The sequence below is a fragment of the Oncorhynchus mykiss genome, unplaced genomic scaffold (assembly GCF_013265735.2).
Source record: "Oncorhynchus mykiss isolate Arlee unplaced genomic scaffold, USDA_OmykA_1.1 un_scaffold_484, whole genome shotgun sequence".
Lineage (NCBI taxonomy): Eukaryota > Metazoa > Chordata > Actinopteri > Salmoniformes > Salmonidae > Oncorhynchus > Oncorhynchus mykiss.
The window spans coordinates 21,692-43,182 of NW_023493931.1; the positions used below are offsets into that span (position 1 = coordinate 21,692).

A 21,491-nucleotide genomic window follows, 5' to 3' on the forward strand; every position below is an offset into this window, starting at 1 on the left:
AGTACAAATGGCCAGCGATCTAGCGTCAGTATTAAATACATCACAAGTCTCTGTGGCGCAATTGGTTAGCGCGTTAGGCTGTTAATCTAAAGGTTGGTGGTTTGAGCCTACCCAGGGATGACAGTTTTCAGTTTGTTGTGCTCCATGATGTCGATGTGACGTCCTGTACCTGTTATGAGATTCCTGTTAAATTGCCGTGCTGAGGGTCAATGTCAACACAAGCCTCTCTCGTGCAATCAGTGGTGCTTTGACACCACCCAGGGATGACATTTTTCAGATTGTGGAGATGTGAACTGACCCTTCCTGACTTGGCGTGAGCTTCCATGAGACTTTGGCCTGCTGAGGGTCAGTATAACCACAAGTCTCTGTGGTGCAATTTGTTGGCGCGTTAGACTGTTCATTTAAAAGTTGGTGATTTGAGCCCACCCAGGGATGCTGTCTTTCTATTTCTAGTGATATGGAAGACCTTCCTGGCCTTACAGTAAGCTTGCTTTTGACCTGCTGTGTTTCCACTTGTAACATGTGATTGGTGTGTTGTTGAACATGAAAGATGACAAGTTACTATACCTACTGGTAAAATTGCTGTCAATGGTCTCTGATCTTCTGTTACTCAATAGCTTGATCATTCTGTGTTCTCCAAGGAACATATAATTTATTCTTATTCATCTGGCTAGTATGACAACGTAAATGATGTCAATCTGGTATGAAAAAACATATTATTTATATTTATCTCGCAAGAAGGACAATGTTGGTCCAGTGTGTTTGTGTGTAAATGTATGCCTATACGCCATGAAAGTGACTAGCCACTTCATCATTCTTCCGGAGTCAGTCCCCTAATTATTTTTGAATGGGCTTGGCGATTATATATTACATTTGTGAAAATGCAGTTGTTTAAAATATATATTTATCATAATATATTTGTGATTGTGGCTGAATTTACTCCTGCCAGATGCCTTTTAATATAATGTTGCGCTGACGAACATTGCGCTACATCTTTGCCCTTTTAAGGCCATTCAAACAGCTAACAAACATTAGAAAACTACAGGGCTACTTCCTTGAAAATGTTGCTGCACTTTCGTTGCACGTTAACACAACCATTGGAACAAAGTGTTGTTGTTTCGTAAACTCCATGTTCAGTTGAATGAGAGCACAAATGGCCAGCGATCTAGCGTCAGTATTAAATACACCACAAGTCTCTGTGGCGCAATTGGTTATCGCGTTAGACTGTTAATCTAAAGGTTGGTGGTTCGAGCCCACCCAGGGACGACAGTTTTCAGTTTGTTGTGCTCCATGATGTCGATGTGACGTCCTGTACCTGTTATGAGATTCCTGTTAAATTGCCGTGCTGAGGGTCAATGCCAACACAAGCCTCTCTCGTGCAATCAGTTAGTGTGTTTGACTGTCAATCTAAAGGTTGGTGCTTTGACACCACCCAGGGATGACATTTTTCAGATTGTGAAGTCCCCCTTCCTGTCTTGGCGTGAGCTTCCATGAGACTTTGGCCTGCTGAGGGTGAGTATAACCACACGTCTCTGTGGTGCAATTTGTTGGCGCGTTAGACTGTTCATTTAAAAGTTGGTGATTTGAGCCCACCCAGGGATGCTGTCTTTCTATTTCTAGTGATATGGAAGACCTTCCTGGCCTTACAGTAAGCTTGCTTTTGACCTGCTGTGTTTCCACTTGTAACATGTGATTGGTGTGTTGTTGAACATGAAAGATGACAAGTTACTATACCTACTGGTAAAATTGCTGTCAATGGTCTCTGATCTTCTGTTACTCAATAGCTTGATCATTCTGTGTTCTCCAAGGAACATATAATTTATTCTTATTAATCTGGCTAGTATGACAACGTAAATGATGTCAATCTGGTATGAAAAAACATATTATTTATATTTATCTCGCGAGAAGGACAATGTTGGTCCAGTGTGTTTGTGTGTAAATGTATGCCTATACGCCATGAAAGTGACTAGCCACTTCATCATTCTTCCGGAGTCAGTCCCCTAATTATTTTTGAATGGGCTTGGCGATTATATATTACATTTGTGAAAATGCAGTTGTTTAAAATATATATTTATCATAATATATTTGTGATTGTGGCTGAATTTACTCCTGCCAGATGCCTTTTAATATAATGTTGCGCTGACGAACATTGCGCTACATCTTTGCCCTTTTAAGGCCATTCAAACAGCTAACAAACATTAGAAAACTACAGGGCTACTTCCTTGAAAATGTTGCTGCACTTTCGATGCACGTTAACACAACCATTGGAACAAAGTGTTGTTGTTTCGTAAACTCCATGTTCAGTTGGATGAGAGCACAAATGGCCAGCGATCTAGCGTCAGTATTAAATACACCACAAGTCTCTGTGGCGCAATTGGTTAGCGCGTTAGGCTGTTAATCTAAAGGTTGGTGGTTCGAGCCCACCCAGGGACGACAGTTTTCAGTTTGTTGTGCTCCATGATGTCGATGTGACGTCCTGTACCTGTTATGAGATTCCTGTTAAATTGCCGTGCTGAGGGTCAATGTCAACACAAGCCTCTCTCGTGCAATCAGTTAGTGTGTTTGACTGTCAATCTAAAGGTTGGTACTTTGACACCACCCAGGGATGACATTTTTCAGATTGTGAAGTCCCCCTTCCTGACTTGGCGTGAGCTTCCATGAGACTTTGGCCTGCTGAGGGTCAGTATAACCACAAGTCTCTGTGGTGCAATTTGTTGGCGCGTTAGACTGTTCATTTAAAAGTTGGTGATTTGAGCCCACCCAGGGATGCTGTCTTTCTATTTCTAGTGATATGGAAGACCTTCCTGGCCTTACAGTAAGCTTGCTTTTGACCTGCTGTGTTTCCACTTGTAACATGTGATTGGTGTGTTGTTGAACATGAAAGATGACAAGTTACTATACCTACTGGTAAAATTGCTGTCAATGGTCTCTGATCTTCTGTTACTCAATAGCTTGATCATTCTGTGTTCTCCAAGGAACATATAATTTATTCTTATTCATCTGGCTAGTATGACAACGTAAATGATGTCAATCTGGTATGAAAAAACATATTATTTATATTTATCTCGCAAGAAGGACAATGTTGGTCCAGTGTGTTTGTGTGTAAATGTATGCCTATACGCCATGAAAGTGACTAGCCACTTCATCATTCTTCCGGAGTCAGTCCCCTAATTATTTTTGAATGGGCTTGGCGATTATATATTACATTTGTGAAAATGCAGTTGTTTAAAATATATATTTATCATAATATATTTGTGATTGTGGCTGAATTTACTCCTGCCAGATGCCTTTTAATATAATGTTGCGCTGACGAACATTGCGCTACATCTTTGCCCTTTTAAGGCCATTCAAACAGCTAACAAACATTAGAAAACTACAGGGCTACTTCCTTGAAAATGTTGCTGCACTTTCGTTGCACGTTAACACAACCATTGGAACAAAGTGTTGTTGTTTCGTAAACTCCATGTTCAGTTGAATGAGAGCACAAATGGCCAGCGATCTAGCGTCAGTATTAAATACACCACAAGTCTCTGTGGCGCAATTGGTTATCGCGTTAGACTGTTAATCTAAAGGTTGGTGGTTCGAGCCCACCCAGGGACGACAGTTTTCAGTTTGTTGTGCTCCATGATGTCGATGTGACGTCCTGTACCTGTTATGAGATTCCTGTTAAATTGCCGTGCTGAGGGTCAATGCCAACACAAGCCTCTCTCGTGCAATCAGTTAGTGTGTTTGACTGTCAATCTAAAGGTTGGTGCTTTGACACCACCCAGGGATGACATTTTTCAGATTGTGAAGTCCCCCTTCCTGTCTTGGCGTGAGCTTCCATGAGACTTTGGCCTGCTGAGGGTGAGTATAACCACACGTCTCTGTGGTGCAATTTGTTGGCGCGTTAGACTGTTCATTTAAAAGTTGGTGATTTGAGCCCACCCAGGGATGCTGTCTTTCTATTTCTAGTGATATGGAAGACCTTCCTGGCCTTACAGTAAGCTTGCTTTTGACCTGCTGTGTTTCCACTTGTAACATGTGATTGGTGTGTTGTTGAACATGAAAGATGACAAGTTACTATACCTACTGGTAAAATTGCTGTCAATGGTCTCTGATCTTCTGTTACTCAATAGCTTGATCATTCTGTGTTCTCCAAGGAACATATAATTTATTCTTATTAATCTGGCTAGTATGACAACGTAAATGATGTCAATCTGGTATGAAAAAACATATTATTTATATTTATCTCGCGAGAAGGACAATGTTGGTCCAGTGTGTTTGTGTGTAAATGTATGCCTATACGCCATGAAAGTGACTAGCCACTTCATCATTCTTCCGGAGTCAGTCCCCTAATTATTTTTGAATGGGCTTGGCGATTATATATTACATTTGTGAAAATGCAGTTGTTTAAAATATATATTTATCATAATATATTTGTGATTGTGGCTGAATTTACTCCTGCCAGATGCCTTTTAATATAATGTTGCGCTGACGAACATTGCGCTACATCTTTGCCCTTTTAAGGCCATTCAAACAGCTAACAAACATTAGAAAACTACAGGGCTACTTCCTTGAAAATGTTGCTGCACTTTCGATGCACGTTAACACAACCATTGGAACAAAGTGTTGTTGTTTCGTAAACTCCATGTTCAGTTGGATGAGAGCACAAATGGCCAGCGATCTAGCGTCAGTATTAAATACACCACAAGTCTCTGTGGCGCAATTGGTTAGCGCGTTAGGCTGTTAATCTAAAGGTTGGTGGTTCGAGCCCACCCAGGGACGACAGTTTTCAGTTTGTTGTGCTCCATGATGTCGATGTGACGTCCTGTACCTGTTATGAGATTCCTGTTAAATTGCCGTGCTGAGGGTCAATGTCAACACAAGCCTCTCTCGTGCAATCAGTTAGTGTGTTTGACTGTCAATCTAAAGGTTGGTACTTTGACACCACCCAGGGATGACATTTTTCAGATTGTGAAGTCCCCCTTCCTGACTTGGCGTGAGCTTCCATGAGACTTTGGCCTGCTGAGGGTCAGTATAACCACAAGTCTCTGTGGTGCAATTTGTTGGCGCGTTAGACTGTTCATTTAAAAGTTGGTGATTTGAGCCCACCCAGGGATGCTGTCTTTCTATTTCTAGTGATATGGAAGACCTTCCTGGCCTTACAGTAAGCTTGCTTTTGACCTGCTGTGTTTCCACTTGTAACATGTGATTGGTGTGTTGTTGAACATGAAAGATGACAAGTTACTATACCTACTGGTAAAATTGCTGTCAATGGTCTCTGATCTTCTGTTACTCAATAGCTTGATCATTCTGTGTTCTCCAAGGAACATATAATTTATTCTTATTCATCTGGCTAGTATGACAACGTAAATGATGTCAATCTGGTATGAAAAAACATATTATTTATATTTATCTCGCAAGAAGGACAATGTTGGTCCAGTGTGTTTGTGTGTAAATGTATGCCTATACGCCATGAAAGTGACTAGCCACTTCATCATTCTTCCGGAGTCAGTCCCCTAATTATTTTTGAATGGGCTTGGCGATTATATATTACATTTGTGAAAATGCAGTTGTTTAAAATATATATTTATCATAATATATTTGTGATTGTGGCTGAATTTACTCCTGCCAGATGCCTTTTAATATAATGTTGCGCTGACGAACATTGCGCTACATCTTTGCCCTTTTAAGGCCATTCAAACAGCTAACAAACATTAGAAAACTACAGGGCTACTTCCTTGAAAATGTTGCTGCACTTTCGTTGCACGTTAACACAACCATTGGAACAAAGTGTTGTTGTTTCGTAAACTCCATGTTCAGTTGAATGAGAGCACAAATGGCCAGCGATCTAGCGTCAGTATTAAATACACCACAAGTCTCTGTGGCGCAATTGGTTATCGCGTTAGACTGTTAATCTAAAGGTTGGTGGTTCGAGCCCACCCAGGGACGACAGTTTTCAGTTTGTTGTGCTCCATGATGTCGATGTGACGTCCTGTACCTGTTATGAGATTCCTGTTAAATTGCCGTGCTGAGGGTCAATGCCAACACAAGCCTCTCTCGTGCAATCAGTTAGTGTGTTTGACTGTCAATCTAAAGGTTGGTGCTTTGACACCACCCAGGGATGACATTTTTCAGATTGTGAAGTCCCCCTTCCTGTCTTGGCGTGAGCTTCCATGAGACTTTGGCCTGCTGAGGGTGAGTATAACCACACGTCTCTGTGGTGCAATTTGTTGGCGCGTTAGACTGTTCATTTAAAAGTTGGTGATTTGAGCCCACCCAGGGATGCTGTCTTTCTATTTCTAGTGATATGGAAGACCTTCCTGGCCTTACAGTAAGCTTGCTTTTGACCTGCTGTGTTTCCACTTGTAACATGTGATTGGTGTGTTGTTGAACATGAAAGATGACAAGTTACTATACCTACTGGTAAAATTGCTGTCAATGGTCTCTGATCTTCTGTTACTCAATAGCTTGATCATTCTGTGTTCTCCAAGGAACATATAATTTATTCTTATTAATCTGGCTAGTATGACAACGTAAATGATGTCAATCTGGTATGAAAAAACATATTATTTATATTTATCTCGCGAGAAGGACAATGTTGGTCCAGTGTGTTTGTGTGTAAATGTATGCCTATACGCCATGAAAGTGACTAGCCACTTCATCATTCTTCCGGAGTCAGTCCCCTAATTATTTTTGAATGGGCTTGGCGATTATATATTACATTTGTGAAAATGCAGTTGTTTAAAATATATATTTATCATAATATATTTGTGATTGTGGCTGAATTTACTCCTGCCAGATGCCTTTTAATATAATGTTGCGCTGACGAACATTGCGCTACATCTTTGCCCTTTTAAGGCCATTCAAACAGCTAACAAACATTAGAAAACTACAGGGCTACTTCCTTGAAAATGTTGCTGCACTTTCGATGCACGTTAACACAACCATTGGAACAAAGTGTTGTTGTTTCGTAAACTCCATGTTCAGTTGGATGAGAGCACAAATGGCCAGCGATCTAGCGTCAGTATTAAATACACCACAAGTCTCTGTGGCGCAATTGGTTAGCGCGTTAGGCTGTTAATCTAAAGGTTGGTGGTTCGTGCCCACCCAGGGACGACAGTTTTCAGTTTGTTGTGCTCCATGATGTCGATGTGACGTCCTGTACCTGTTATGAGATTCCTGTTAAATTGCCGTGCTGAGGGTCAATGTCAACACAAGCCTCTCTCGTGCAATCAGTTAGTGTGTTTGACTGTCAATCTAAAGGTTGGTACTTTGACACCACCCAGGGATGACATTTTTCAGATTGTGAAGTCCCCCTTCCTGACTTGGCGTGAGCTTCCATGAGACTTTGGCCTGCTGAGGGTCAGTATAACCACAAGTCTCTGTGGTGCAATTTGTTGGCGCGTTAGACTGTTCATTTAAAAGTTGGTGATTTGAGCCCACCCAGGGATGCTGTCTTTCTATTTGTAGTGATATGGAAGACCTTCCTGGCCTTACAGTAAGCTTGCTTTTGACCTGCTGTGTTTCCTGTTGTAACATGTGATTGGTGTGATGTTGAACATGAAAGATGACAAGTTACTATAACTACTGGTAAAATGGCTGTCAATGGTCTCTGATCTTCTGTTACTCAATAGCTTGATCATTCTGTGTTCTCCAAGGAACATATAATTTATTCTTATTAATCTGGCTAGTATGACAACGTAAATGATGTCAATCTGGTATGAAAAAACATATTATTTATATTTATCTCGCAAGAAGGACATTGTTGGTCCAGTGTGTTTGTGTGTAAATGTATGCCTATACGCCATGAAAGTGACTAGCCACTTCATCATTCTTCCGGAGTCAGTCCCCTAATTATTTTTGAATGGGCTTGGCGATTATATATTACATTTGTGAAAATGCAGTTGTTTAAAATATATATTTATCATAATATATTTGTGATTGTGGCTGAATTTACTCCTGCCAGATGCCTTTTAATATAATGTTGCGCTGACGAACATTGCGCTACATCTTTGCCCTTTTAAGGCCATTCAAAAAGCTAACAAACATTAGAAAACTACAGGGCTACTTCCTTGAAAATGTTGCTGCACTTTCGATGCACGTTAACACAACCATTGGAACAAAGTGTTGTTGTTTCGTAAACTCCATGTTCAGTTGGATGAGAGCACAAATGGCCAGCGATCTAGCGTCAGTATTAAATACACCACAAGTCTCTGTGGCGCAATTGGTTATCGCGTTAGACTGTTAATCTAAAGGTTGGTGGTTCGAGCCCACCCAGGGACGACAGTTTTCAGTTTGTTGTGCTCCATGATGTCGATGTGACGTCCTGTACCTGTTATGAGATTCCTGTTAAATTGCCGTGCTGAGGGTCAATGCCAACACAAGCCTCTCTCGTGCAATCAGTTAGTGTGTTTGACTGTCAATCTAAAGGTTGGTGCTTTGACACCACCCAGGGATGACATTTTTCAGATTGTGAAGTCCCCCTTCCTGTCTTGGCGTGAGCTTCCATGAGACTTTGGCCTGCTGAGGGTGAGTATAACCACACGTCTCTGTGGTGCAATTTGTTGGCGCGTTAGACTGTTCATTTAAAAGTTGGTGATTTGAGCCCACCCAGGGATGCTGTCTTTCTATTTCTAGTGATATGGAAGACCTTCCTGGCCTTACAGTAAGCTTGCTTTTGACCTGCTGTGTTTCCACTTGTAACATGTGATTGGTGTGTTGTTGAACATGAAAGATGACAAGTTACTATACCTACTGGTAAAATTGCTGTCAATGGTCTCTGATCTTCTGTTACTCAATAGCTTGATCATTCTGTGTTCTCCAAGGAACATATAATTTATTCTTATTAATCTGGCTAGTATGACAACGTAAATGATGTCAATCTGGTATGAAAAAACATATTATTTATATTTATCTCGCGAGAAGGACAATGTTGGTCCAGTGTGTTTGTGTGTAAATGTATGCCTATACGCCATGAAAGTGACTAGCCACTTCATCATTCTTCCGGAGTCAGTCCCCTAATTATTTTTGAATGGGCTTGGCGATTATATATTACATTTGTGAAAATGCAGTTGTTTAAAATATATATTTATCATAATATATTTGTGATTGTGGCTGAATTTACTCCTGCCAGATGCCTTTTAATATAATGTTGCGCTGACGAACATTGCGCTACATCTTTGCCCTTTTAAGGCCATTCAAACAGCTAACAAACATTAGAAAACTACAGGGCTACTTCCTTGAAAATGTTGCTGCACTTTCGATGCACGTTAACACAACCATTGGAACAAAGTGTTGTTGTTTCGTAAACTCCATGTTCAGTTGGATGAGAGCACAAATGGCCAGCGATCTAGCGTCAGTATTAAATACACCACAAGTCTCTGTGGCGCAATTGGTTAGCGCGTTAGGCTGTTAATCTAAAGGTTGGTGGTTCGAGCCCACCCAGGGACGACAGTTTTCAGTTTGTTGTGCTCCATGATGTCGATGTGACGTCCTGTACCTGTTATGAGATTCCTGTTAAATTGCCGTGCTGAGGGTCAATGCCAACACAAGCCTCTCTCGTGCAATCAGTTAGTGTGTTTGACTGTCAATCTAAAGGTTGGTGCTTTGACACCACCCAGGGATGACATTTTTCAGATTGTGAAGTCCCCCTTCCTGTCTTGGCGTGAGCTTCCATGAGACTTTGGCCTGCTGAGGGTGAGTATAACCACACGTCTCTGTGGTGCAATTTGTTGGCGCGTTAGACTGTTCATTTAAAAGTTGGTGATTTGAGCCCACCCAGGGATGCTGTCTTTCTATTTCTAGTGATATGGAAGACCTTCCTGGCCTTACAGTAAGCTTGCTTTTGACCTGCTGTGTTTCCACTTGTAACATGTGATTGGTGTGTTGTTGAACATGAAAGATGACAAGTTACTATACCTACTGGTAAAATGGCTGTCAATGGTCTCTGATCTTCTGTTACTCAATAGCTTGATCATTCTGTGTTCTCCAAGGAACATATAATTTATTCTTATTAATCTGGCTAGTATGACAACGTAAATGATGTCAATCTGGTATGAAAAAACATATTATTTATATTTATCTCGCGAGAAGGACAATGTTGGTCCAGTGTGTTTGTGTGTAAATGTATGCCTATACGCCATGAAAGTGACTAGCCACTTCATCATTCTTCCGGAGTCAGTCCCCTAATTATTTTTGAATGGGCTTGGCGATTATATATTACATTTGTGAAAATGCAGTTGTTTAAAATATATATTTATCATAATATATTTGTGATTGTGGCTGAATTTACTCCTGCCAGATGCCTTTTAATATAATGTTGCGCTGACGAACATTGCGCTACATCTTTGCCCTTTTAAGGCCATTCAAACAGCTAACAAACATTAGAAAACTACAGGGCTACTTCCTTGAAAATGTTGCTGCACTTTCGATGCACGTTAACACAACCATTGGAACAAAGTGTTGTTGTTTCGTAAACTCCATGTTCAGTTGGATGAGAGCACAAATGGCCAGCGATCTAGCGTCAGTATTAAATACACCACAAGTCTCTGTGGCGCAATTGGTTAGCGCGTTAGGCTGTTAATCTAAAGGTTGGTGGTTCGAGCCCACCCAGGGACGACAGTTTTCAGTTTGTTGTGCTCCATGATGTCGATGTGACGTCCTGTACCTGTTATGAGATTCCTGTTAAATTGCCGTGCTGAGGGTCAATGTCAACACAAGCCTCTCTCGTGCAATCAGTTAGTGTGTTTGACTGTCAATCTAAAGGTTGGTACTTTGACACCACCCAGGGATGACATTTTTCAGATTGTGAAGTCCCCCTTCCTGACTTGGCGTGAGCTTCCATGAGACTTTGGCCTGCTGAGGGTCAGTATAACCACAAGTCTCTGTGGTGCAATTTGTTGGCGCGTTAGACTGTTCATTTAAAAGTTGGTGATTTGAGCCCACCCAGGGATGCTGTCTTTCTATTTCTAGTGATATGGAAGACCTTCCTGGCCTTACAGTAAGCTTGCTTTTGACCTGCTGTGTTTCCTGTTGTAACATGTGATTGGTGTGATGTTGAACATGAAAGATGACAAGTTACTATAACTACTGGTAAAATGGCTGTCAATGGTCTCTGATCTTCTGTTACTCAATAGCTTGATCATTCTGTGTTCTCCAAGGAACATATAATTTATTCTTATTAATCTGGCTAGTATGACAACGTAAATGATGTCAATCTGGTATGAAAAAACATATTATTTATATTTATCTCGCAAGAAGGACATTGTTGGTCCAGTGTGTTTGTGTGTAAATGTATGCCTATACGCCATGAAAGTGACTAGCCACTTCATCATTCTTCCGGAGTCAGTCCCCTAATTATTTTTGAATGGGCTTGGCGATTATATATTACATTTGTGAAAATGCAGTTGTTTAAAATATATATTTATCATAATATATTTGTGATTGTGGCTGAATTTACTCCTGCCAGATGCCTTTTAATATAATGTTGCGCTGACGAACATTGCGCTACATCTTTGCCCTTTTAAGGCCATTCAAAAAGCTAACAAACATTAGAAAACTACAGGGCTACTTCCTTGAAAATGTTGCTGCACTTTCGATGCACGTTAACACAACCATTGGAACAAAGTGTTGTTGTTTCGTAAACTCCATGTTCAGTTGGATGAGAGCACAAATGGCCAGCGATCTAGCGTCAGTATAAATACACCACAAGTCTCTGTGGCGCAATTGGTTAGCGCGTTAGACTGTTAATCTAAAGGTTGGTGGTTCGAGCCCACCCAGGGACGACAGTTTTCAGTTTGTTGTGCTCCATGATGTCGATGTGACGTCCTGTACCTGTTATGAGATTCCTGTTAAATTGCCGTGCTGAGGGTCAATGCCAACACAAGCCTCTCTCGTGCAATCAGTTAGTGTGTTTGACTGTCAATCTAAAGGTTGGTGCTTTGACACCACCCAGGGATGACATTTTTCAGATTGTGAGATGTACGACCCTTCCTGACTTGGCGTGAGCTTCCATGAGACTTTGGCCTGCTGAGGGTCAGTATAACCACAAGTCTCTGTGGTGCAATTTGTTGGCGCGTTAGACTGTTCATTTAAAAGTTGGTGATTTGAGCCCACCCAGGGATGCTGTCTTTCTATTTCTAGTGATATGGAAGACCTTCCTGGCCTTACAGTAAGCTTGCTTTTGACCTGCTGTGTTTCCTGTTGTAACATGTGATTGGTGTGTTGTTGAACATGAAAGATGACAAGTTACTATACCTACTGGTAAAATGGCTGTCAATGGTCTCTGATCTTCTGTTACTCAATAGCTTGATCATTCTGTGTTCTCCAAGGAACATATAATTTATTCTTATTCATCTGGCTAGTATGACAACGTAAATGATGTCAATCTGGTATGAAAAAACATATTATTTATATTTATCTCGCGAGAAGGACAATGTTGGTCCAGTGTGTTTGTGTGTAAATGTATGCCTATACGCCATGAAAGTGACTAGCCACTTCATCATTCTTCCGGAGTCAGTCCCCTAATTATTTTTGAATGGGCTTGGCGATTATATATTACATTTGTGAAAATGCAGTTGTTTAAAATATATATTTATCATAATATATTTGTGATTGTGGCTGAATTTACTCCTGCCAGATGCCTTTTAATATAATGTTGCGCTGACGAACATTGCGCTACATCTTTGCCCTTTTAAGGCCATTCAAAAAGCTAACAAACATTAGAAAACTACAGGGCTACTTCCTTGAAAATGTTGCTGCACTTTCGATGCACGTTAACACAACCATTGGAACAAAGTGTTGTTGTTTCGTAAACTCCATGTTCAGTTGGATGAGAGCACAAATGGCCAGCGATCTAGCGTCAGTATTAAATACACCACAAGTCTCTGTGGCGCAATTGGTTAGCGTGTTAGACTGTTAATCTAAAGGTTGGTGGTTCGAGCCCACCCAGGGACGACAGTTTTCAGTTTGTTGTGCTCCATGATGTCGATGTGACGTCCTGTACCTGTTATGAGATTCCTGTTAAATTGCCGTGCTGAGGGTCAATGCCAACACAAGCCTCTCTCGTGCAATCAGTTAGTGTGTTTGACTGTCAATCTAAAGGTTGGTGCTTTGACACCACCCAGGGATGACATTTTTCAGATTGTGAAGTCCCCCTTCCTGACTTGGCGTGAGCTTCCATGAGACTTTGGCCTGCTGAGGGTCAGTATAACCACAAGTCTCTGTGGTGCAATTTGTTGGCGCGTTAGACTGTTCATTTAAAAGTTGGTGATTTGAGCCCACCCAGGGATGCTGTCTTTCTATTTCTAGTGATATGGAAGACCTTCCTGGCCTTACAGTAAGCTTGCTTTTGACCTGCTGTGTTTCCACTTGTAACATGTGATTGGTGTGTTGTTGAACATGAAAGATGACAAGTTACTATACCTACTGGTAAAATGGCTGTCAATGGTCTCTGATCTTCTGTTACTCAATAGCTTGATCATTCTGTGTTCTCCAAGGAACATATAATTTATTCTTATTAATCTGGCTAGTATGACAACGTAAATGATGTCAATCTGGTATGAAAAAACATATTATTTATATTTATCTCGCGAGAAGGACAATGTTGGTCCAGTGTGTTTGTGTGTAAATGTATGCCTATACGCCATGAAAGTGACTAGCCACTTCATCATTCTTCCGGAGTCAGTCCCCTAATTATTTTTGAATGGGCTTGGCGATTATATATTACATTTGTGAAAATGCAGTTGTTTAAAATATATATTTATCATAATATATTTGTGATTGTGGCTGAATTTACTCCTGCCAGATGCCTTTTAATATAATGTTGCGCTGACGAACATTGCGCTACATCTTTGCCCTTTTAAGGCCATTCAAAAAGCTAACAAACATTAGAAAACTACAGGGCTACTTCCTTGAAAATGTTGCTGCACTTTCGATGCACGTTAACACAACCATTGGAACAAAGTGTTGTTGTTTCGTAAACTCCATGTTCAGTTGGATGAGAGCACGAATGGCCAGCGATCTAGCGTCAGGATTAAATACACCACAAGTCTCTGTGGCGCAATTGGTTAGCGCGTTAGACTGTTAATCTAAAGGTTGGTGGTTCAAGCCCACCCAGGGACGACAGTTTTCAGTTTGTTGTGCTCCATGATGTCGATGTGACGTCCTGTACCTGTTATGAGATTCCTGTTAAATTGCCGTGCTGAGGGTCAATGCCAACACAAGCCTCTCTCGTGCAATCAGTTAGTGTGTTTGACTGTCAATCTAAAGGTTGGTGCTTTGACACCACCCAGGGATGACATTTTTCAGATTGTGGAGATGTGAACTGACCCTTCCTGACTTGGCGTGAGCTTCCATGAGACTTTGGCCTGCTGAGGGTCAGTATAACCACAAGTCTCTGTGGTGCAATTTGTTGGCGCGTTAGACTGTTCATTTAAAAGTTGGTGATTTGAGCCCACCCAGGGATGCTGTCTTTCTATTTCTAGTGATATGGAAGACCTTCCTGGCCTTACAGTAAGCTTGCTTTTGACCTGCTGTGTTTCCTGTTGTAACATGTGATTGGTGTTGTTGAACATGAAAGATGACAAGTTACTATACCTACTGGTAAAATGGCTGTCAATGGTCTCTGATCTTCTGTTACTCAATAGCTTGATCATTCTGTGTTCTCCAAGGAACATATAATTTATTCTTATTCATCTGGCTAGTATGACAACTGTAAATGATGTCAATCTGGTATGAAAAAACATATTATTTATATTTATCTCGCGAGAAGGACAATGTTGGTCCAGTGTGTTTGTGTGTAAATGTATGCCTATACGCCATGAAAGTGACTAGCCACTTCATCATTCTTCCGGAGTCAGTCCCCTAATTATTTTTGAATGGGCTTGGCGATTATATATTACATTTGTGAAAATGCAGTTGTTTAAAATATATATTTATCATAATATATTTGTGATTGTGGCTGAATTTACTCCTGCCAGATGCCTTTTAATATAATGTTGCGCTGACGAACATTGCGCTACATCTTTGCCCTTTTAAGGCCATTCAAACAGCTAACAAACATTAGAAAACTACAGGGCTACTTCCTTGAAAATGTTGCTGCACTTTCGATGCACGTTAACACAACCATTGGAACAAAGTGTTGTTGTTTCGTAAACTCCATGTTCAGTTGGATGAGAGCACAAATGGCCAGCGATCTAGCGTCAGTATTAAATACACCACAAGTCTCTGTGGCGCAATTGGTTAGCGCGTTAGGACTGTTAATCTAAAGGTTGGTGGTTCGAGCCCACCCAGGGACGACAGTTTTCAGTTTGTTGTGCTCCATGATGTCGATGTGACGTCCTGTACCTGTTATGAGATTCCTGTTAAATTGCCGTGCTGAGGGTCAATGCCAACACAAGCCTCTCTCGTGCAATCAGTTAGTGTGTTTGACTGTCAATCTAAAGGTTGGTGCTTTGACACCACCCAGGGATGACATTTTTCAGATTGTGAAGTCCCCCTTCCTGTCTTGGCGTGAGCTTCCATGAGACTTTGGCCTGCTGAGGGTCAGTATAACCACAAGTCTCTGTGGTGCAATTTGTTGGCGCGTTAGACTGTTCATTTAAAAGTTGGTGATTTGAGCCCACCCAGGGATGCTGTCTTTCTATTTCTAGTGATATGGAAGACCTTCCTGGCCTTACAGTAAGCTTGCTTTTGACCTGCTGTGTTTCCACTTGTAACATGTGATTGGTGTGTTGTTGAACATGAAAGATGACAAGTTACTATACCTACTGGTAAAATTGCTGTCAATGGTCTCTGATCTTCTGTTACTCAATAGCTTGATCATTCTGTGTTCTCCAAGGAACATATAATTTATTCTTATTAATCTGGCTAGTATGACAACGTAAATGATGTCAATCTGGTATGAAAAAACATATTATTTATATTTATCTCGCGAGAAGGACAATGTTGGTCCAGTGTGTTTGTGTGTAAATGTATGCCTATACGCCATGAAAGTGACTAGCCACTTCATCATTCTTCCGGAGTCAGTCCCCTAATTATTTTTGAATGGGCTTGGCGATTATATATTACATTTGTGAAAATGCAGTTGTTTAAAATATATATTTATCATAATATATTTGTGATTGTGGCTGAATTTACTCCTGCCAGATGCCTTTTAATATAATGTTGCGCTGACGAACATTGCGCTACATCTTTGCCCTTTTAAGGCCATTCAAACAGCTAACAAACATTAGAAAACTACAGGGCTACTTCCTTGAAAATGTTGCTGCACTTTCGATGCACGTTAACACAACCATTGGAACAAAGTGTTGTTGTTTCGTAAACTCCATGTTCAGTTGGATGAGAGCACAAATGGCCAGCGATCTAGCGTCAGTATTAAATACACCACAAGTCTCTGTGGCGCAATTGGTTAGCGCGTTAGGCTGTTAATCTAAAGGTTGGTGGTTCGAGCCCACCCAGGGACGACAGTTTTCAGTTTGTTGTGCTCCATGATGTCGATGTGACGTCCTGTACCTGTTATGAGATTCCTGTTAAATTGCCGTGCTGAGGGTCAATGTCAACACAAGCCTCTCTCGTGCAATCAGTTAGTGTGTTTGACTGTCAATCTAAAGGTTGGTACTTTGACACCACCCAGGGATGACATTTTTCAGATTGTGAAGTCCCCCTTCCTGACTTGGCGTGAGCTTCCATGAGACTTTGGCCTGCTGAGGGTCAGTATAACCACAAGTCTCTGTGGTGCAATTTGTTGGCGCGTTAGACTGTTCATTTAAAAGTTGGTGATTTGAGCCCACCCAGGGATGCTGTCTTTCTATTTCTAGTGATATGGAAGACCTTCCTGGCCTTACAGTAAGCTTGCTTTTGACCTGCTGTGTTTCCTGTTGTAACATGTGATTGGTGTGTTGTTGAACATGAAAGATGACAAGTTACTATACCTACTGGTAAAATGGCTGTCAATGGTCTCTGATCTTCTGTTACTCAATAGCTTGATCATTCTGTGTTCTCCAAGGAACATATAATTTATTCTTATTAATCTGGCTAGTATGACAACGTAAATGATGTCAATCTGGTATGAAAAAACATATTATTTATATTTATCTCGCGAGAAGGACAATGTTGGTCCAGTGTGTTTGTGTGTAAATGTATGCCTATACGCCATGAAAGTGACTAGCCACTTCATCATTCTTCCGGAGTCAGTCCCCTAATTATTTTTGAATGGGCTTGGCGATTATATATTACATTTGTGAAAATGCAGTTGTTTAAAATATATATTTATCATAATATATTTGTGATTGTGGCTGAATTTACTCCTGCCAGATGCCTTTTAATATAATGTTGCGCTGACGAACATTGCGCTACATCTTTGCCCTTTTAAGGCCATTCAAACAGCTAACAAACATTAGAAAACTACAGGGCTACTTCCTTGAAAATGTTGCTGCACTTTCGATGCACGTTAACACAACCATTGGAACAAAGTGTTGTTGTTTCGTAAACTCCATGTTCAGTTGGATGAGAGCACAAATGGCCAGCGATCTAGCGTCAGTATTAAATACACCACAAGTCTCTGTGGCGCAATTGGTTAGCGCGTTAGACTGTTAATCTAAAGGTTGGTGGTTCGAGCCCACCCAGGGACGACAGTTTTCAGTTTGTTGTGCTCCATGATGTCGATGTGACGTCCTGTACCTGTTATGAGATTCCTGTTAAATTGCCGTGCTGAGGGTCAATGCCAACACAAGCCTCTCTCGTGCAATCAGTTAGTGTGTTTGACTGTCAATCTAAAGGTTGGTGCTTTGACACCACCCAGGGATGACATTTTTCAGATTGTGAAGTCCCCCTTCCTGACTTGGCGTGAGCTTCCATGAGACTTTGGCCTGCTGAGGGTCAGTATAACCACAAGTCTCTGTGGTGCAATTTGTTGGCGCGTTAGACTGTTCATTTAAAAGTTGGTGATTTGAGCCCACCCAGGGATGCTGTCTTTCTATTTCTAGTGATATGGAAGACCTTCCTGGCCTTACAGTAAGCTTGCTTTTGACCTGCTGTGTTTCCTGTTGTAACATGTGATTGGTGTGATGTTGAACATGAAAGATGACAAGTTACTATAACTACTGGTAAAATGGCTGTCAATGGTCTCTGATCTTCTGTTACTCAATAGCTTGATCATTCTGTGTTCTCCAAGGAACATATAATTTATTCTTATTAATCTGGCTAGTATGACAACGTAAATGATGTCAATCTGGTATGAAAAAACATATTATTTATATTTATCTCGCGAGAAGGACAATTGTTGGTCCAGTGTGTTTGTGTGTAAATGTATGCCTATACGCCATGAAAGTGACTAGCCACTTCATCATTCTTCCGGAGTCAGTCCCCTAATTATTTTTGAATGGGCTTGGCGATTATATATTACATTTGTGAAAATGCAGTTGTTTAAAATATATATTTATCATAATATATTTGTGATTGTGGCTGAATTTACTCCTGCCAGATGCCTTTTAATATAATGTTGCGCTGACGAACATTGCGCTACATCTTTGCCCTTTTAAGGCCATTCAAAAAGCTAACAAACATTAGAAAACTACAGGGCTACTTCCTTGAAAATGTTGCTGCACTTTCGATGCACGTTAACACAACCATTGGAACAAAGTGTTGTTGTTTCGTAAACTCCATGTTCAGTTGGATGAGAGCACAAATGGCCAGCGATCTAGCGTCAGTATTAAATACACCACAAGTCTCTGTGGCGCAATTGGTTAGCGCGTTAGACTGTTAATCTAAAGGTTGGTGGTTCGAGCCCACCCAGGGACGACAGTTTTCAGTTTGTTGTGCTCCATGATGTCGATGTGACGTCCTGTACCTGTTATGAGATTCCTGTTAAATTGCCGTGCTGAGGGTCAATGTCAACACAAGCCTCTCTCGTGCAATCAGTTAGTGTGTTTGACTGTCAATCTAAAGGTTGGTGCTTTGACACCACCCAGGGATGACATTTTTCAGATTGTGAAGTCCCCCTTCCTGACTTGGCGTGAGCTTCCATGAGACTTTGGCCTGCTGAGGGTCAGTATAACCACAAGTCTCTGTGGTGCAATTTGTTGGCGCGTTAGACTGTTCATTTAAAAGTTGGTGATTTGAGCCCACCCAGGGATGCTGTCTTTCTATTTCTAGTGATATGGAAGACCTTCCTGGCCTTACAGTAAGCTTGCTTTTGACCTGCTGTGTTTCCACTTGTAACATGTGATTGGTGTGTTGTTGAACATGAAAGATGACAAGTTACTATACCTACTGGTAAAATGGCTGTCAATGGTCTCTGATCTTCTGTTACTCAATAGCTTGATCATTCTGTGTTCTCCAAGGAACATATAATTTATTCTTATTAATCTGGCTAGTATGACAACGTAAATGATGTCAATCTGGTATGAAAAAACATATTATTTATATTTATCTCGCAAGAAGGACAATGTTGGTCCAGTGTGTTTGTGTGTAAATGTATGCCTATACGCCATGAAAGTGACTAGCCACTTCATCATTCTTCCGGAGTCAGTCCCCTAATTATTTTTGAATGGGCTTGGCGATTATATATTACATTTGTGAAAATGCAGTTGTTTAAAATATATATTTATCATAATATATTTGTGATTGTGGCTGAATTTACTCCTGCCAGATGCCTTTTAATATAATGTTGCGCTGACGAACATTGCGCTACATCTTTGCCCTTTTAAGGCCATTCAAAAAGCTAACAAACATTAGAAAACTACAGGGCTACTTCCTTGAAAATGTTGCTGCACTTTCGATGCACGTTAACACAACCATTGGAACAAAGTGTTGTTGTTTCGTAAACTCCATGTTCAGTTGGATGAGAGCACAAATGGCCAGCGATCTAGCGTCAGTATTAAATACACCACAAGTCTCTGTGGCGCAATTGGTTAGCGCGTTAGACTGTTAATCTAAAGGTTGGTGGTTCGAGCCCACCCAGGGACGACAGTTTTCAGTTTGTTGTGCTCCATGATGTCGATGTGACGTCCTGTACCTGTTATGAGATTCCTGTTAAATTGCCGTGCTGAGGGTCAATGCCAACACAAGCCTCTCTCGTGCAATCAGTTAGTGTGTTTGACTGTCAATCTAAAGGTTGGTGCTTTGACACCACCCAGGGATGACATTTTTCAGATTGTGGAGATGTGAACTGACCCTTCCTGACTTGGCGTGAGCTTCCATGAGACTTTGGCCTGCTGAGGGTCAGTATAACCACAAGTCTCTGTGGTGCAATTTGTTGGCGCGTTAGACTGTTCATTTAAAAGTTGGTGATTTGAGCCCACCCAGGGATGCTGTCTTTCTATTTCTAGTGATATGGAAGACCTTCCTGGCCTTACAGTAAGCTTGCTTTTGACCTGCTGTGTTTCCTGTTGTAACATGTGATTGGTGTGTTGTTGAACATGAAAGATGACAAGTTACTATACCTACTGGTAAAATGGCTGTCAATGGTCTCTGATCTTCTGTTACTCAATAGCTTGATCATTCTGTGTTCTCCAAGGAACATATAATTTATTCTTATTAATCTGGCTAGTATGACAACTGTAAATGATGTCAATCTGGTATGAAAAAACGTATTATTTATATTTATCTCGCGAGAAGGACAATGTTGGTCCAGTGTGTTTGTGTGTAAATGTATGCCTATACGCCATGAAAGTGACTAGCCACTTCATCATTCTTCCGGAGTCAGTCCCCTAATTATTTTTGAATGGGCTTGGCGATTATATATTACATTTGTGAAAATGCAGTTGTTTAAAATATATATTTATCATAATATATTTGTGATTGTGGCTGAATTTACTCCTGCCAGATGCCTTTTAATATAATGTTGCGCTGACGAACATTGCGCTACATCTTTGCCCTTTTAAGGCCATTCAAACAGCTAACAAACATTAGAAAACTACAGGGCTACTTCCTTGAAAATGTTGCTGCACTTTCGATGCACGTTAACACAACCATTGGAACAAAGTGTTGTTGTTTCGTAAACTCCATGTTCAGTTGGATGAGAGCACAAATGGCCAGCGATCTAGCGTCAGTATTAAATACACCACAAGTCTCTGTGGCGCAATTGGTTAGCGCGTTAGACTGTTAATCTAAAGGTTGGTGGTTCGAGCCCACCCAGGGACGACAGTTTTCAGTTTGTTGTGCTCCATGATGTCGATGTGACGTCCTGTACCTGTTATGAGATTCCTGTTAAATTGCCGTGCTGAGGGTCAATGCCAACACAAGCCTCTCTCGTGCAATCAGTTAGTGTGTTTGACTGTCAATCTAAAGGTTGGTGCTTTGACACCACCCAGGGATGACATTTTTCAGATTGTGAAGTCCCCCTTCCTGACTTGGCGTGAGCTTCCATGAGACTTTGGCCTGCTGAGGGTCAGTATAACCACAAGTCTCTGTGGTGCAATTTGTTGGCGCGTTAGACTGTTCATTTAAAAGTTGGTGATTTGAGCCCACCCAGGGATGCTGTCTTTCTATTTCTAGTGATATGGAAG

General features: G+C 41.0%; 18 non-coding genes across 18 annotated transcripts; all 18 read left to right on the plus strand.

Moving 5' to 3' along the window:
* The first annotated feature begins 1,192 nt into the window (after positions 1–1,192).
* Positions 1,193–1,266, plus strand: trnan-guu. Its single transcript has one exon. It is a non-coding gene; the product is annotated as a tRNA-Asn (tRNA).
* Positions 1,267–2,359: 1,093 nt separating this feature from the next.
* On the plus strand, positions 2,360–2,433 carry trnan-guu. Its single transcript has one exon. It is a non-coding gene; the product is annotated as a tRNA-Asn (tRNA).
* A 1,093-nt stretch (positions 2,434–3,526) lies between these two features.
* On the plus strand, positions 3,527–3,600 carry trnan-guu. The gene has a single exon. It is a non-coding gene; the product is annotated as a tRNA-Asn (tRNA).
* A 1,093-nt stretch (positions 3,601–4,693) lies between these two features.
* Positions 4,694–4,767, plus strand: trnan-guu. The gene has a single exon. It is a non-coding gene; the product is annotated as a tRNA-Asn (tRNA).
* A 1,093-nt stretch (positions 4,768–5,860) lies between these two features.
* On the plus strand, positions 5,861–5,934 carry trnan-guu. Its single transcript has one exon. It is a non-coding gene; the product is annotated as a tRNA-Asn (tRNA).
* A 1,093-nt stretch (positions 5,935–7,027) lies between these two features.
* On the plus strand, positions 7,028–7,101 carry trnan-guu. Its single transcript has one exon. It is a non-coding gene; the product is annotated as a tRNA-Asn (tRNA).
* A 1,093-nt stretch (positions 7,102–8,194) lies between these two features.
* On the plus strand, positions 8,195–8,268 carry trnan-guu. Its single transcript has one exon. It is a non-coding gene; the product is annotated as a tRNA-Asn (tRNA).
* Positions 8,269–9,361: 1,093 nt separating this feature from the next.
* Positions 9,362–9,435, plus strand: trnan-guu. The gene has a single exon. It is a non-coding gene; the product is annotated as a tRNA-Asn (tRNA).
* A 1,093-nt stretch (positions 9,436–10,528) lies between these two features.
* trnan-guu lies at positions 10,529–10,602 on the plus strand. Its single transcript has one exon. It is a non-coding gene; the product is annotated as a tRNA-Asn (tRNA).
* A 1,092-nt stretch (positions 10,603–11,694) lies between these two features.
* trnan-guu lies at positions 11,695–11,768 on the plus strand. The gene has a single exon. It is a non-coding gene; the product is annotated as a tRNA-Asn (tRNA).
* A 1,097-nt stretch (positions 11,769–12,865) lies between these two features.
* On the plus strand, positions 12,866–12,939 carry trnan-guu. The gene has a single exon. It is a non-coding gene; the product is annotated as a tRNA-Asn (tRNA).
* Positions 12,940–14,032: 1,093 nt separating this feature from the next.
* On the plus strand, positions 14,033–14,106 carry trnan-guu. Its single transcript has one exon. It is a non-coding gene; the product is annotated as a tRNA-Asn (tRNA).
* A 1,100-nt stretch (positions 14,107–15,206) lies between these two features.
* On the plus strand, positions 15,207–15,281 carry trnan-guu. The gene has a single exon. It is a non-coding gene; the product is annotated as a tRNA-Asn (tRNA).
* Positions 15,282–16,374: 1,093 nt separating this feature from the next.
* trnan-guu lies at positions 16,375–16,448 on the plus strand. The gene has a single exon. It is a non-coding gene; the product is annotated as a tRNA-Asn (tRNA).
* Positions 16,449–17,541: 1,093 nt separating this feature from the next.
* trnan-guu lies at positions 17,542–17,615 on the plus strand. Its single transcript has one exon. It is a non-coding gene; the product is annotated as a tRNA-Asn (tRNA).
* Positions 17,616–18,709: 1,094 nt separating this feature from the next.
* On the plus strand, positions 18,710–18,783 carry trnan-guu. The gene has a single exon. It is a non-coding gene; the product is annotated as a tRNA-Asn (tRNA).
* A 1,093-nt stretch (positions 18,784–19,876) lies between these two features.
* Positions 19,877–19,950, plus strand: trnan-guu. Its single transcript has one exon. It is a non-coding gene; the product is annotated as a tRNA-Asn (tRNA).
* Positions 19,951–21,052: 1,102 nt separating this feature from the next.
* On the plus strand, positions 21,053–21,126 carry trnan-guu. The gene has a single exon. It is a non-coding gene; the product is annotated as a tRNA-Asn (tRNA).
* The last annotated feature ends 365 nt before the right edge of the window (positions 21,127–21,491 follow it).